Source organism: Salmo salar, chromosome ssa12 (genome assembly GCF_905237065.1).
Source record: "Salmo salar chromosome ssa12, Ssal_v3.1, whole genome shotgun sequence".
Classification (NCBI taxonomy): Eukaryota; Metazoa; Chordata; class Actinopteri; order Salmoniformes; family Salmonidae; genus Salmo; species Salmo salar.
This window is the reverse complement of record NC_059453.1, coordinates 45,899,557-45,916,189: the sequence shown is the minus strand read 5'-3', so window position 1 is coordinate 45,916,189 and position 16,633 is coordinate 45,899,557. Positions and strand designations below refer to the sequence as shown.

Genomic DNA, 16,633 nt, shown 5'->3' with positions numbered 1-16,633 from the left:
GCAAACACTCAAGCTGCCTTGTTTGTTTAATTCCTGAGTAGGCTACCTTGTTTGTCTGTCATTAGCATGTTTACTAAGCATTAACGTTCATGACGCCATTATCACCAATGTAATTTAAGTAAATGCTGCTGCCTCCCCCCCTGCATGCTTCTCAAACTTTTGTTATCTAAAACTTTCTTGAATGGCTTCGTATGCTAATACAGCACGACACTTGACTGAAGCTGTCAGAGATGTAAACCAAACGTAGCGCTAATGCTAATACATTAGCCGTTGATTGCATTCAGATCATTCGTGTGTCGCCTTAGCACAATGGGGCTCCTGTTGCGTTGTGGTGCTTGGTAGCTTTCTCTCGCACGGATAAGAGCAGGCCCAAAGTGCTGTTGTGCTAGCCCCAGCTTTGTTGCCCTTGGGGGCATGTTAAAAGCCTAGAGATAATTGCCCATTTAAGAAGCAAGGTTCTTCTACCCCAGCCCCCCCTTTGAGATGGAGCCTCCCATCAGCGCTACCACAGCCATTCATGAGGCTACGTGGCCACCTTTTGTGATGATAATGACACCTTTCAGTAGTCACCTCAGCTGACCGGGGTTGGCTGTGTTTTCCTAGCACAAGGTGGTGCGAGTGTAAATTGTGTGTAAAGGCTTTTGGGTTCGCTCCAAGAGGGGAGCATAACTGTTTGTGTCTCCGTCTTTCACTGAATGAGGATGGTTTTTGATTGAGACCACATGACATATTCCATCCCTGATAAGTACATTTGGGTAATGTGACTATGGTCATGATGGGGTATTGATTGTCTCTGCTAGGGACTCATATTTTCCTGAAAATCTAACAAGTTTCAATACCGGGAATATTTCATATTTATCCCCAGAGTCCTGGGAAATACTGCAAAAAATGTAAGTGCCCATTTAAAGCATTTAAATCCAAGATATGGTCACTATGCCAGGGTTCTTCCAAAATGAGAGGGGCGCTGGGCCACATTGCTGTCTTGGCTGCTCCACTATGTAAAGATTTAACAGCAGATGAAACTGATATTTAGTAATGATAGAGTAACTTTGATCGCCAATGACATTGTTGTGAATTTCGAAACAGGCTGTTCACAAATTCTGAGTGTTATGTTCCTCAATTAATTCAGTGCATTTTAACCGTAGGCCATCTCGACACAGAGCGCGCTCAGGACACAACCCGAGTAGGCTATAGAGTTGTCGAATCATACAAACTTTGTAACGGCAGCCAAACAAAAGTAAAATGACCAAAGTTGCTAAACTTGCTAGATAACCTCAAAAAATGACAGAATATCTCATTAGCTCATAAAAAAAATCCATATCTAATCTCATCCCATTTGTTGATCACACATTCTCTAACGAAGCTCTCATATGGGCAGCAATACAAAACAGCGCAGAGAGGCGGGGGAAATGTTTTAGCTGTATTTTGAAAAGTATTTCGCATTGGCGAAACGTGCTTTGATAATGCAACCTATGGATTACAGAATAAAGTTAGGAATTTTCATGCAAGACGGGAGTCAGGATTTTGGGTTTCAGTGGGATTGGGATGATAGGAAAATAGCAGAGTTGTGGACTCGAGTCACATGACTTTGACTTAAGTCTGACTCGAGTCACAAATTTGATGACTTGAGACTCAACTTGATAGAAAATAACTTGGACTTGGAGCCTCAAGACTCAGGACTTGACTTTGACTTGAGACTGATGACTTGTAATTGTCTGGCCAGGTTTTGGCATATTTTGTCAGTCATTTTGTGGCACAGAGTCTACCTGGATTCCTCTACATGCAGCCATAGACAGTAGTCACAGCTTTGCACTTGCAAAAAAAACTGCAACAGATTGGCTACTGAAACGCACACTCGGCCATCTGATTGGACTGTCAATCAACACAGGTTAGGTGAGCTATCGAACAGATTGCTGATTTGCAGTACAGCTATAGGATCGGGTGCAGCGCGAACATCAAATTGTAGGGAGAGAGGATTGCCATAATAAATAAATATGCAGAAAAAAAATGGTGATCAAGAATATTATTAACTGTTGACTTTGCAAGCTCACCAGCATAGTGGCAACAATTACTAGCAGAGGTATGTACAAATTGCTTGAAATTGATCATTAACTTATGAAGCTTGCAGGTAGAAGTTCTGTTTATTCAATGTATGGCTTCCTTCGTTCATATTTCCCAGGTTATGTCGGAGTTCAACGTGTCCGTGTCGCTGACATTTTTTGTTGCGCGTAATAGGAGCCCGCGTGCCTCGGTGCGCATAGAAATAGGCTACGTGGGCCTGCGCTCCACGCTTTGGAGTCAGAACTTTGAATAATAGAAAAGGATTGTTCCATGTATGTATGGTGTTGAAATATCCATAATCATTAAGTCTGATTAAGACAAATGTAACAATGGATGTGGAAATTGTCTTTTACAATGTAGAACCAGTGGTTGTAATTGCCAATTGGGTAATTGTATGGTCCTGGGAGCCAAGTGCTTATGTTATGTACCTGTTTGAGCTCCTGCTAGACAGATTTGATTTGGGTTCTCAAGGGGAGGCTATGCTGTCTTGTCCTCTACCAGTGTCCGTTCATTTAGGCTATTTCTTTTGGGCTATTATATTTGGTAAATCTACTTGTATGTTTTGTATGATATGGTGCTTTCACCATTGGATCACCAAGACCTGCAAATAAATCTACACTGAGCACGTCAACCTGCCTTGCCTTCTGCTGATTTCATGCCCTTACCACTACAAGGTCCCTATTTTATAATTACATAGAATAATCTAAATGTGTTGTAGATAGAAGAATGAAAATGTCTGTCTGGTAGCCTCAATAAATAGACCAAGATTTGGAGTTGAACAAGTAGTTGCTTGTATAATTTTTTTTTTTTACTTGCCTTGAGACTTGACTTGAAAAAACTTGGGACTCGACTCAACTTGCTCTCAGAATACACGACTTGGACTTAATTCTCTCTCTATATATAAGGCTACTACTACGTGAGTCAATAGATATATAATACGCTTGATTTGGGCAACATTTTTGCATGCTACATTGTTTTTCTGATGATCAGTGATAGATGAGCGAATGAATAAATGAGCTTGCCACGTCCGCTTCCAGCCAGAGATCCATTAACCAAATATACAGGCAGAGATTCAGTGAAACCAAAAAAAAAATAATTCACATTTACTAATTATCAAACAAGTCACAGGCTTTTGGTCGGGGGTAGGACGGGAGTGAAAAGCAAAAATCCACTTGTACGACATGCTTAGCAAAATATTCCTGATCATCTAATAGATGAGCAAACTAGAATAAAGATTATCATTAGCCCTCGCGTCAACTTTCCCCAGCCTAATTGTTACCAAATATCCAAACGGAGATACAGTGAAAACAAAAACAAAAAATCCGATAATGATTGAATTACCTAGATGAGTCTCCCACGCTCGTCTCAAAGTCGTGCGATGGCGCTATCCCAATCAAAACGGCGCTGGGAAATATAATCTAGGTGACCACATACATTTAAATTAGTATAACGGTTGGATATGACTTTGGGAGTTTCAGTATAAACAAGAATTTGATACATGCCTTCAATTGCATTATCCTACTTTATTCCAATATTTTCATCATTCAGTTGATCATAACTAAGGTGAGTTATGAATTATGGCTGTTTCCTTGTCTCCTCACTCCACTGCCGCCCGCCTCTGCCCCGTTGTTCTCAACACCAGTTTAAATCAATACAGCCTTTTTTTCAGGCACATTTAATTTCTGTGATCTCGTACCAGGCCTGGGCTCGGGCTTCAGGTCACCGGGCTTTAGTCGGACCGTGATGTAATTTTCAGTTCCGATTAGAACTCTTAACTGCATTCGGGTCTCGTGTGCAGTCCGGCAGTGTCAATCATTCATGTGCTTTGAATTTATGGTGACTTTGTGTAAATACTCGATTCTAAAGGTTTCTATGCAACAACCTGTTTGGATGTGCTGGTAATGTGCTGTTTTATTTTTTGACAATCTGCTGCTGCGCATCTTGTGTATTTTGTGTAATTGCATTAGTGCAACATATGGGGGAAATGTTGTAGGCTAATTTCCCGGGTCTTGTCATAAAATAATTCAGGAAATGTAAAGAGTGGTCCCGGGAGTGTCCCGGGAACCAGTGTTAATCTCTAGTCTCTGCTCAATAGTGAAGGGAATTGTGTCATTTTCACTGATATTGGGTCCCCCAAAACAAATTCACTTACCGAGGTGTGACCACAATGTCCCCTTTTTCCTCTCCCACCTGGACAAGAGGAACACCTACTGTACGTGATAATGCTGTTCATTGACTATAGCTCAGTGTTCAACACCATAGTACCCTCATCACTAAGCTCAGGACCCTAGGACTGAACACCTCCCTCTGCAACTGGATCCTGCACTTCTTGACGGGCCCCCTCCAGATGGTGAGGGTAGGCAACAACACATCCGCCACACTGACCCTCAACACGGAGACCCCTCAGGGGTGAGTGCTTAGTCCCCTCCTGTACTCCCTGTTCACCCATGACTGCGTGGCCAAGCACGACTCCAACACCATCATTAATTTTGCTGACGACACAACGGTGGTTGGCCTGACCACCGATGACGATGAGAAAGCCTATAGGGAGGAGGTCAGTGACCTGGCTGTGTGGTGCCAGGACAACAACCTCTCCCTCAACAAGACAAAGGAGCTGATTGTGGATTCCAGGAAATGGAAGGCCGAGCACACCCCCATCCACATTGATGGTGCTGTAGTTTTGTGGGTCTAGAGCTTCAAGTTCCTCGGTGTCCACATCACTTAGGAATTAACATTGTCCGCACACACCAACACAGTCGTGAAGAAGGCACAACAACGCCTTTTCCCCCTTAGGAGGCTGAAAAGATTCAGCATGGACCCTCAGATCCTAAATGAGTTATACAGCTGCACCAGTGAGAGCATCTTGACTGGCTGCATGACTGCTTGGTATGGCAACTGTTTAGCATCCGACCGCAAGGCGCTATAGAGGGTAGTGCATATGACCCGGTACATCACTGGGGCCGAGCTCCCTGCCATCCAGGGCCAATATACCAGGTGGTGTCAGAGGAAGGCCCTAAAAATTGGAAAAAACTCCAGACACCCAAGTCATACTGTTCTCTCTGCTATCGCACAGCAAGCGGTACCAATCCACCAAGTCTGGTACCAACAGGACCCTGAACAGCTTCTACCCCCAAGCCATAGGACTGCTAGTTAGTTAAATAGTTAACCAATAGCGACCCGGACTATCTGCATTGACCCTTTTTGCACTAACTCCTTTGACTCATCACATACGCTGCGGCTGCTGTTTATCATCTATCCTGTTGCCTAGTCACTTTATCCCTACCTATGTGTACATATCTACCTCAATTACCTCGTACCCCTGCACATCGACTCGGTACTGGTACCCAGTGTATATAGCAAAGTTATCGTTACTCATTTTGTATTTATTCCCTGTGTTATTGTTTTTCTGTTATTTCTATTGGTTTCTCTCTGCATTGTTGTGAAGGGCCCGTAGGTAAGCATTTCACTGTTAGTCTACACCTTTTGTTTTATGAAGCAGGTGACACACACACACACACACACACACACACACACACACACACACACACACACACGCTCCAAATGGTCAAGGTATTGGCCCTACACATCTGTATCCATTCGACCCATAGCTGTATTGTATGAGCTCATTGTGGACTCAAGGCCACAATCCTCCTCCTATTCCCCTCACTCACACAACAAGCTATCCATCACAAGGCGTAATTAGTGAGTGGGTGAGGTAATGATTATATATTTCTCTCTCTACCCTTTAGACCCTCCAAACATCCAAACTCCCCAAACTCCTCGTTCCTCCCACCTCTGGACTACAGGAGAGTGCCGGTGCTGTCGTTTAAGCACTCTGTTTATTTTTCTAAAAGTAGATGTTCGGAGAGAGAGAGCGTGTGAACAGAAACAGATGCTCGAGGTTCACTGGGGTGTCTCATTTTGTGGGCAGCTAGCAACGTCCCCTTTTCCTTTTTTTTCGGTCTCGGCCGCATAGCCTAGCACAATGGTTAACAGCTGTGGGAGACTGCATGAAGGAGCTAAAGCAATTCCATACCACATTCAATATTGACTTTCCCCCTTAAAAAATGACTACATAAGTGTATGCTTTGCTTTCTCCCTCTATGGAGCGATTATGGGCAAAACATAGACAGTTCAGGCGGTATGCGTGGCAGAGAAAGCTAAAGGCTAAGTAAGAATGGTTGTTTGGTGTGTGTTATCTGAATTAAGTGCTAGCTAGCATGGACACACTGACCTGTAGGGCTAGCGAGCGTAGCGTCTGGGTTAGCATCTGCAGAGCACCCGCAGTCAGTGCTGCACCTCCTGTTCCCTCTGCCATGGCCACCTGGCCCTCTCTCCCTTGGCCAGATGCACTCTCTAAATGTATCAGTCCAAGGATATCAAATAAATCTGTGCTGTGCTGTGCTGTGCGTGTGTGTCTGCGCTTGGCTTAGTTGCCTCGTTTTAACCTGCAGTGTCAGCTGAACCTTGGGAGGCAATTAGGATGTGTGTGTGTGTGTGTGTGTGTGTGTGTGTGTGTGTGTGTGTGTGTGTGTGTGTGTGTGTGTGTGTGTGTGTGTGTGTGTGTGTGTGTGTGCATGTGTATGTGTGCAAGGACGGGTTATAGCACGTCTTAATGAAGTGTTAGTGTTTGTCTTGGACTGCTGTTTGTTTGTTTGTTTGAGCACTTGTGTGCTATTTAGAGTACTCCTGTCTGGAGCCTTGAAATGCCTTGATTATGTGTACGTGGTTTGCCAGTTGTTAATTATAGAGCCTAATCATTGACTCACCACAGAATTAGAAGGAACTCAGTCTTGATAATCTAAAATGTGCATTATAATTCTATTTTTAGAGGTTTCATTCCCAACATTTTTTGGGGTGAAAAGCAAAACCATCCACTTTCTACGATTTGTATCTGTCCTTCTCTTTTTCTCTCTTGTACTGCCGATAAATCAGTTGCTGGCTTAAATTTAACTCAGTGAAGCTTGAGGACAAGAGTTTGCATTCATCTCCCCTCAAGTGTCCACACACTGGATTCAATGGCCTACCAGACTGCATTAAGGTGGTGAAACAAAAAGAGAGCCAAAGAAAGAAAAAGGGCCACAGAGGGGGTATAAAACATTGTGAGAGCCCCACTCTTGAAGGGGGGGGGTATAGAGGAAAGTAATGCCCCCCTACCCCAACCCCCCTTACTTGTCACAGCCTTTGTTTAGCCTGAAGGTGCCAGTACAATTAGTTATGTTAATCACGAGGTCCGTCGGTAAATACATTAAATAGGGGGGACGTGGCCTTGTCGGTGACATCAGCCCAGCAGACTGTCCCTGGAAAAAGAGGTGAGAGTCTGTGGGAAAAGGGGGGAGGAGTCAGAGAGACAGACAGAGGGAGGGTGAGAGAGAGAGAGAGAGAGAGAGAGAGAGGTTCACACAGCAGAGAGAGAAGTAGAGAGAGAACACACAGTGTGTGTGTGACAGAGAGAGCAGTGACAAAGAGAGAGCAAGAGAACAGGCACAGAGCGAGAGAGAACGAACAGAGCAAGAGCAAGAGAAAGAGAGAGAACGCACAGTGCTGGACTGCCTGGATATCCTCTTCCATCTGGGAGCCATCTGTGTTTCTTTGGCTCTGGACTCGGCCACACTGGGGCTCACATATGTGGGAACGCAAACACATGCCTGACATATGAAGGTGTGGAGAGGGAGAGAAGATAAAGATAAGAAAGCAAAGGCACCCCCAGCTGAATTAGGACCGACAAGAGCCGACTCTACTAGGGTGGAGGTAAAACATATTCCTTCACTTTTCCTCGTGCTCCAAGTGCATAGTCTGTTTTTGTTGTATTTAATCTATGTCTCCGTGTATCTTCAGTGTGTGATTGAGCGAAGGAGAGTGTGTGTGTGTGTGCTTTGTCTAGACCAATTAGCCTCTGTACAGATGGTGCATCATCCCCCTTTTCTTATCTCCTCATCTCTTTATCATTGTCTGCCAAGGGAAGAGAGGGATGCACATGGCTAAGAGTTAGCTTAGCACCAAAAACTGCTGCCTTTTGAGACCAATTCTGTCTGCTCAGTATTGCAAATGACTGTTATGGCATTGGGTCTGGTTTTGAATTGGAACCGACTCTGTAAATGCAGGACTACTTACTACTCGGAGGTTGCTTCTTAGTCATTCACGTATTTTCCTAGTCTAGAAGCTCAGACGGATGGTATAGTCTTGTTTAGATCTTTTTCTGTTGTTTTGAGTGACAAGTGTTAATTTGCTTGTGGGCTGTACTGCCAGGCTATTCCATGCTTTTAAAGGTAAACAAAATGAACGCTTATGTTGAGGTGAGGCTTGGGTGACTATGACGAGTCTGTGACGATTTAAGGAAGGATATTGCGATCTTTCATGCATTCCTTATGCCTAAAAGTTTACCTGGCAACATGTTGTTAAGAGTAATATCCAGAGCGGGGCAATCCAGCCCTGTTCCTACAGAGCTACCCTCCTGTAGGTTTTCAATCCAACCTCAGTTGTAACTAACCTGATTCAGCTTATCAACCAGCTAATTATTAGAATCAGGTGCACTAGATCAGGGTTGGAATTGAAAACCTACAGGATGGTAGCTCTCCAGGAACAGGGTTGGAGAGCCATGATCCAGTGAATACACGTGTTGCTAACACTGTGTGCAAGCCTCACACTTTTCCATAGCTAATAATTCATTGAAATTGTTAGCAACTCAAGTACATACCTAGTACATTTATTATAGTGTAGGGCAAGCTATATATTTTTCAAGAAGAGCTCTGCTGCATCAAAGGGTGATGCCTGGGCATGTTTTGAGGTAAAACAATGAAGGGGAAGGCTAGTCCTATTGGTACAGTGAATGGACTCGTCTCTGTGTATTTATGTTTGCTGGGGTGGAGTGGATGGAGAGAGAGGAATGGAGGGAGAGAGAGAGAGAGAGTGAGAGAGAGACAGACAGACAGACAGACAGACAGACAGACAGACAGACAGACAGACAGACAGACAGACAGACAGACAGACAGACAGACAGACAGGGGACCTGGCAAGTCTCAGCCAAGTAGAGCAGGACTCCACGCCTGTAGGGAGATAAGACTGGGCAGGCTCAAACCATGAAGTCTCGCGTCTGGGGGCCGGCTGGACATTGTCACACCCCTGACAGCAGGAGCCGTGTGTGTGTGTGTGTGTGTGTGTGTGTGTGTGTGTGTGTGTGTGTGTGTGTGTGTGTGAGAGATATGGGCCCCCATTTTCTTCTGTCTCCACACGTGAATTTTCAACAGTTTCAAAGTCGAATCATTTGTCATTTGGTTTATATAGAAATATTAGGATATTGTGATACATTTACAATACCGTTTTGAAAAATCCATTCAAACACTCATCCGCCTACATTCTCTTACCTATGAAGTATGAATTTATACCTAGTCTATACCAATTATTAGTGATTAATTGCTGAGATGAATGAGAAAGATCAGACTTTCATGAAGTCATTGAGACCATTAACCTTTGTCCACTCAGCATTAAATCCTTTGAATGCTACATTTATTTTCCCCTTCCTCTTTCCATCGCTCTGTTTGGTACACACACACACACACACACACACACACACACACACACACACACACACACACACACACACACACACACACACACACACACACACACACACACACACACACACACACACACACACACACACACAGACACACAGAGGTTCCAAGCAGCTGCTTCAAACATTGCGGAGCAGGAAGCTCTTGAATAGTTCCAGTGATTAGGCCTGTGATATCTAGCCTGGGGGAGGAAGAGGGGTGAGGTGTGTCTGGGGAAGAAGAGAGGAGAGGTGGGGATGACGATGACCTGTCATCTTGTGCTCAGAAGAGGCCCCAATCACAACAATTTGCTCTCTCTAAATATCCATTTTAGAGCAAACTGTCTATATGTATATGAGGAGTTAGTGTGTGTGTGTGTGTGTGTATGAGAGAGAGTGCTTGTGTGTGTGGTGGGGGGGGAAGATATTGCCTGTGTGTAATTTATGACTGCTCGTGTAAGTGTATGTAAGTTCATGAGTGTGTGTGAATGCCCCCCCCCAACTAGTTCTCCATTGTGGTCCTATGAGGGCCCCCTTCTTTTGAGAAGTGTCAGAGTCATAGGTCTGGCTTGGAGCCTATGGCTCTGGTGGGGTCTGCTCAGGGTAATGCCTTGTGCCCCAGCCCAGTGACCCAGAACCGCAGGCCTTTGTTCACTGTACTGGTTTGAAGAGATATGTTTCCCGTCTCGTCTTGGGGGGGGGGGGTGACGGCGCTAAACGGCATGTTGAGCCCCTGAGAAATGGCCCTTAGTGTCAGTGGTGGTTGGTGAACCCTATCGTCTGTGGTTCTTTTTGTGTGTGTGTGTGTGTGTGTGTGTGTGTGTGTGTGTGTGTGTGTGTGTGTGTGTGTGTGTGTGTGTGTGTGTGTGTGTGTAAGAAAAAGTAGTGTGTGTGCTTGTGTGCATGTGTGTAAGAGAAAGTACGTATGTGTGATTTGTATATATTGGGTTCTGTGTGTGTAGGGAGTACAAATCAAATTGTAGTTGTCACATGTGTCGAATACAACAGGTGTAGACCTTACAGTGAAATGCTTACTTTAAAAGCCCTTAACCAGCAATGCTTTAACCTCTATGGGCTAGGTGGGACGCTAGCGTGCCACCCGTGGTGCACTCCATCAACAGCAGGTGCATTTCAAGAGCGGCAAATTTGAATCCAAATAAATGTCAAAATTCAAATTTTTCAAACATACAACTATTTTACACCCTTTGAAAGATAAACATCTCCTTAATCTAACCACGTTTTACGATTTGAAAAAGGTTTTACAGCGAAAGCATAAATTTAGAGTATGTTAGGACAGTACATTTACAAGAGTTGTGTGTAATGTTTTGTCAATTCAAAGACAGGGTCACCAAAACCATAAAACCAGCTAAAATGATGCACTAACCTTTTACAATCTCCATCAGATGACACTCCTAGGACATTATGTTAGACAATGCATGCATTTTTAGTTCTATCAAGTTCATATTTATATCCAAAAACAGCGTTTTACTATGGCATTGATGTTGAGGAAATCGTTTCCCTCCAATAACCGGCAGTCAAGTCAGCGTCACAAATTAAATAATTAAAATTAGAAAACATTGGTAAAATATTATATTGTCATTTAAAGAATTATAGATTTACATCTCTTGAGCGCAATCAACTTGCCAGATTTAAAAATAACCTTACTGGGAAATTACCCTTTGCAAAAAAAATATATTTCCGTTCGTTCAAACATGTCAAACGTTGTATAGCATAAATCATTAGGGCCTTTTTTAACCAGAACATGAATCATATTCAAGGTGGACGAATGCATACTCTTTTATAACGTATTGGAACGAGGGTACCCAACATGAACTCGCGCGCCAGGTGTCTAATGGGCCATCATCGTTCCATGGCTCTTGTTCGGTCAGATCTCCCTCCAGAAGACTCAAAACACTTTGTAAAGGCTGGTGACATCTAGTGGAAGCAATAGGAAGTGCCAAAATATTCCTCAGCCCCTGTGTTTTTCAATGGGATAGGTTTAAAGGTAATACAACACATCAGGTATCCACTTCCTGTCAGAAAATGTCTCAGGGTTTTGCCTGCCAAATGAGTTCTGTTATACTCACAGACACCATTCAAACAGTTTTAGAAAATTTAGGGTGTTTTCTATCCATATGTAATAAGTATATGCATATTCTAGTTACTGGGTAGGAGTGGTAACCAGATTAAATCGGGTATGTTTTTTTATCCAGCCGTGTCAATACTGCCCCCTAGCCCTAACAGGTTAAGAAGTTAAGAAGAAAAACGTGTTAAATAAAAAATAGATGAGTAAAATGTAAAAAAAAGTTACAAATAATTAAACAGCAGCAGTAAAATAACAATAGCAACAGCGAGGCTATATACGGGGGTACCAGTACAGAGTCAATGTGTGGGGGCACCGGTTAGTCGAGGTAATTGAGGTAATATGTACATGTAGGTAGAGTTAAAGTGACCATGAATAGATAATAAACTGAGAGTAGCAGCAGCATATAAGAGGGGTCTGGGTAGCCCTTTGATTAGCTGTTCAGGATTCTTATGGCTTGGGGGTAGAAGCTGTTAAGAAGTCTTTTGGACCTAGACTTGGCGCTCCGGTACCGCTTGTTGTGCGGTAGCAGAGAGAACAGTCTATGACTAGGGTGGCTGGAGTCTTTGACAAGTTTTAGGGCCTTCCTCTGACACCGCCTGGTATAGAGGTACTGGATGGCGGGAAGTTTGGCCCCAGTGATGTACTGGCCGTACGCACTACCCTCTGTAGTGCCTTGCGGTCGGAGGCTGAGCAGTTGCCATACCAGGCAGTGATGCAACCCGTCAGGATGCTCTCGATGGTGCAGCTGTAGAACCTTTTGAGGATCTGAGGACCCATGCCAAATCTTTATAGTCTCCTGAGGGGGAATAGGCTTTGTCGTGCCCTCTTCACAACTGTCTTAGTGTGTTTGGACCTTGATAGTTTGTTGGTGATGTGGACACCAAGGAATTTGAAGTTCTCAACCTGCTCTTCTGTTTGTGTGTAAGAGAAAGTATGAATGTGTGTGTGATTTGTATATATTAGGTTCTGTGTATGTAGGGAGTTGCTTTCAAGGGAGACACTGTTTTGTCGCGGTGTCAGTGAGAGGTTGATTCGTAGATAGAAGCTGTGTTAAAGGGAGATTTAGGTTGTTTATCTACTTACCAAGTCAGACGCAATGTTGTATCTGTCTAGTATCTGTCTGCTTTTGAGAGGAGCTGGCTACTGTAACGGGATACTTTATGGGACGGCAAGTAGCCTAGTGGTTAGAGCATTGGACTAGTAACTGAAAGGTTGCAAGATCAAGTCCCCGAGCTGACAAGGTAAAAATCTGTTGTTCTGCCCCTGAACATGGTAGTTAACCCACTGTTCTTAGGCTGTCATTGAAAATAAGAATTTGTTCTTAACTGACTTGCCTATTTAAATAAAGGTGAAATACTTCCAGCAATTGGGCTAGGCTAATGATATGCTAACTTCAATAAACTGCACAAAGAGACAAAAATGGTCTTCATGAGTTTGTCTGACTGGGCAAGTAGGTAAAGAACCTACATCACGCAGTATCCCTTTAAAGGAGATTGTGTTGTTTGGTGTGTTCTTTTCCCTTTCCCCATGCATGACCTCAATCAGAACCATGCTCAGGGCCCACAGACACCCAGAGGTACATCTCTCTCTCTTTATATCTGTTTTTCTCTCTCCCTCTCTCTGTGATCTATCTATCATCCGTGACCTCTACAGAGTGTGTGTGTGTTGGCTCAGGCCCACCTCACAGGCTGTACGACAGCCACCATCCAACACAAACACTTCTCTCTCCTCCCCCTTTTTCTCCCTTACCCTCTCTACACTATCCACTCTCCTCTCACTCCCCTTTTGTTGAACCCCCGCTCTCTTTTTCCTATGTTTCTTACTGTAGCCCCGTTTTCTCTCTTTCTTACTATTGTACTCTCTATACCCTGTCCTCTCCTATTCTCAAGGTTCTCTCTCTCTCTTCCTCCTTCTTTCCCTTCCTATTGATCCCTCTCCTTTCTCTCTTCCTTCTTGACCTTCCTCACTCTCCTTCCCTCCCTCCTACTCTCCTTCCCTTCCTCTCATGTCAGCACATGCCTCCCTTCCAAAGGAGGCTGGTGGGAGGAACTATAAGAGGACGGTTACATTGTAACGGCTGGAATGGAATTAATGGAACGGAGTCAAACATGTGGTTGCCATTTGATTTTTGTTCCATTTATTCCATTCCATCCATCCCAATGAGCATGTCCTCCCATAGCTCCTGCCACTAGCCTCCTCTGTTCCACTCCCAGGTTTCTGTTTCACATTACCAAGTATGTAATTAATTATGGCGAGCAAACAAACTCTCTGCGGTCTTCTCTGTCCTATTGTCTATTTTCCTCTCCTAAGCCGTGAGTTATGGACCTGCGACTGACTGTACAGAGAAGCGAGACGCACCCCCGCTTTGGGCCCCCGAATGTAGGTAGTATAGAGCATAGAAGAACAGTAATACACTCCCCACACACCCAAGTAGAAACACACAATCTTGCGCACAGACACGCTCTTGTGCACAATCATGTGCACCCACACCAAAACATGCACACACACTGTGTGGAACACCCACACACAATCAGGGCCGGGACGATACCAGTATCGCAATACTCGTAAGTAGCATGGCAAGGAAACAAAATAAGAAGAGGATATAACTACTTTTGGAAAACATCATTATGTTGTCATCCAGAGTCACATTTTATTTATTTATCAAGCTATAGTACACAATATTTTACATACAGCAGGTTTTGAAAGGACCAAAGAGTTTGATCTGGTTCGTGTTTTCATTTTTACAATAAAAAAATATTGCTATACTGGTATCTTCACAGCCCTAACACAACTGCACTGAAACACACAAATGCATATACACCCATCCCCAGCACCCCCCCACACACTAATTTTCTCCATTGTTCTAAGCACAGCTGGTCCCTTTGTTGTCCTTATCTCTCTCTCTGGCAGAGGCAGTGGAGCTCCAACATTAGGACTGACTAAAGCCTGTCGCATGCTATCCAGTCAACTTGGCGCGCCTGTTTGCACATCCTGTATATTATGATGAGATTTTGTGATGTTTTAGTTTGTTTTGGAGTTCAGCAGAGATTTTTATGGCTGTTTGTTCACACTACATTTTTCCTCGAGGCAAGTAGAAGTTCGTTTGCACCAAACATCTTAGCCTGATGTAAAATTGCGCGACAAAGGCCTCGACAAAACGACAAAAGGAATTACAGATTTCTTGATTTATCTTAGATTAATTCAGACTATTTTGAGGAACTGCGCTAGAATGGCGCCGAAGGAGATGGCTGCTGTTTTACGATCCCGTAACCAATTGTATGTTTTTTGTGTTATTTGTAAGTTATTTTGCACATAATGTTTCTGCCACTGTGTCTTATGACCGGAAATAGCTTCTAGATATCAGGACAGCGATTACTCACCCCATACTGGAGGAATACTTTTTCTTCAACGAGTCAGATGGGAAGGATTTACTTCAGGTGCCTGACAAGGCCGTCATCACCGTCATCTGCAGGAGAAAGAGACGGAGGTATCGTGGACGAAGATCTGGGTGCTTTGTTAGGATCCGTTGCCGAGAGGGTAATCTACCTTTACCATCAGTCCTATTAGCCAACGTACAATCAGCCAACGTATAATCAATCAATAAAATAGATGAACTACGATCACACATATCCTACCAACGGGACATTAAAAACGAATATCTTATGTTTCACCGAGTTGTGGCTAAACGACGACATGAATAACATACAGCTGGCGGGATAGAACAGCGGCCTCTGGTAAGACAAGGGGTGGTGGTCTATGTATATTTGTCAACAACCGCTGGTGCATGAAATATAAGGAAGTCTCAAGGTTTTGCTCGCCTGAGGTAGAGTATCTCATGATATGCTGTAGACCACACTATTTACCAAGAGAGTTTTCATCTGTATTTTTCGTAGCTGTCTATATACCACCACAAACCGATGCTGGCACTAGGGCCGCACTCAATGAGCTATATACGACCATAAGTAAACAGGAAAATGCTCATCCAGGCGCTCCTAGTGGCCGGGGACTTGAATGCAGGAAAACTCAAATCCGTTTGATCTATTTTCTACCAGCATGTTAAATGTGCAACCAGAGGGGAAAGAAACTCTAGACCACCTTTACTCCACACACAGAGACGCGTACAAAGCTCTCCCTCGCCCTCCATTTGGCAAATCTGACCATAATTCTAACCTCCTGATTCCTGCTTACAAGCAAAAACTAAAGCAGGAAGCACCAGTGACTTGGTCAATAAGAAAATGGTCAGATGAAGCAGATGCTAAGCTACAGGATTGTTTTGCTAGCACAGACTGGAATATGTTCCGGACTCCCGAGTGGCGCAGTGGTCTAAGGCACTGCATCTCAGTGCAAGAGGGATCACTGCAGTCCTTGGTTCGAATCCAGGCTGCATCACATCTGGCTGTGATTGGGAGTCCCATAGGGTGGTGTACAATTTGCCCAGCATTGTCCGGGTTTGGCCTGGGTAGGCCATCATTGTAAATAAGAATTTGTTCTTAACTGACTTGCCTAGTTAAATAAAGGTTAAATAAAAAGATTATACCGATGACATTGGTCACTGACTTCATCAATAAGTGCATTGATGATGTTGTCCCCCCTGCTATGCCCTCTGACAAACCATCAAAGAGTCAATACAGGACTAAAATTGAAATGTACTACACTAGCGCCGACGCTCATCGGATGTGGCAGGGCTTGCAAACTATTAGAGTACAAAGGGAAGCACAGCTGCGAGCTGCCTAGTGACACGAGCCTACCAGACGAGCTAAATTACTTCTATGCTCACTTTGAGGCAATTAACACTGAAGCATGCATGAGAGCATCAGCTGTTCCCAGACGACTGTGTGATCACGCTCTCCGTAGCCGATGTGAGTAAGACCTCTAAACATTAAGACAAAGGAGGTCAACTTTCACAAGGCTGCAGGGCCAGACGGATTACCAGG

At 44.0% G+C, this 16,633-nt stretch overlaps 1 protein-coding gene across 5 annotated transcripts in view; it reads left to right on the top strand.

Moving 5' to 3' along the window:
• Positions 1–16,633, top strand: part of LOC106565304 (protein CBFA2T2) — a 53,406-nt gene that overhangs the window by 9,568 nt on the left and 27,205 nt on the right. The window contains exon 1 of one of the 5 annotated variants that reach the window (XM_045691411.1): positions 7,505–7,812. The exons of the other annotated variants lie outside the window; for them this stretch is intronic. The gene's annotated coding sequence lies outside the window, so the exon portion shown is untranslated. Of the gene's footprint in view, positions 1–7,504; positions 7,813–16,633 lie in introns of those variants that run through there. 5 annotated transcript variants of the gene reach the window in all.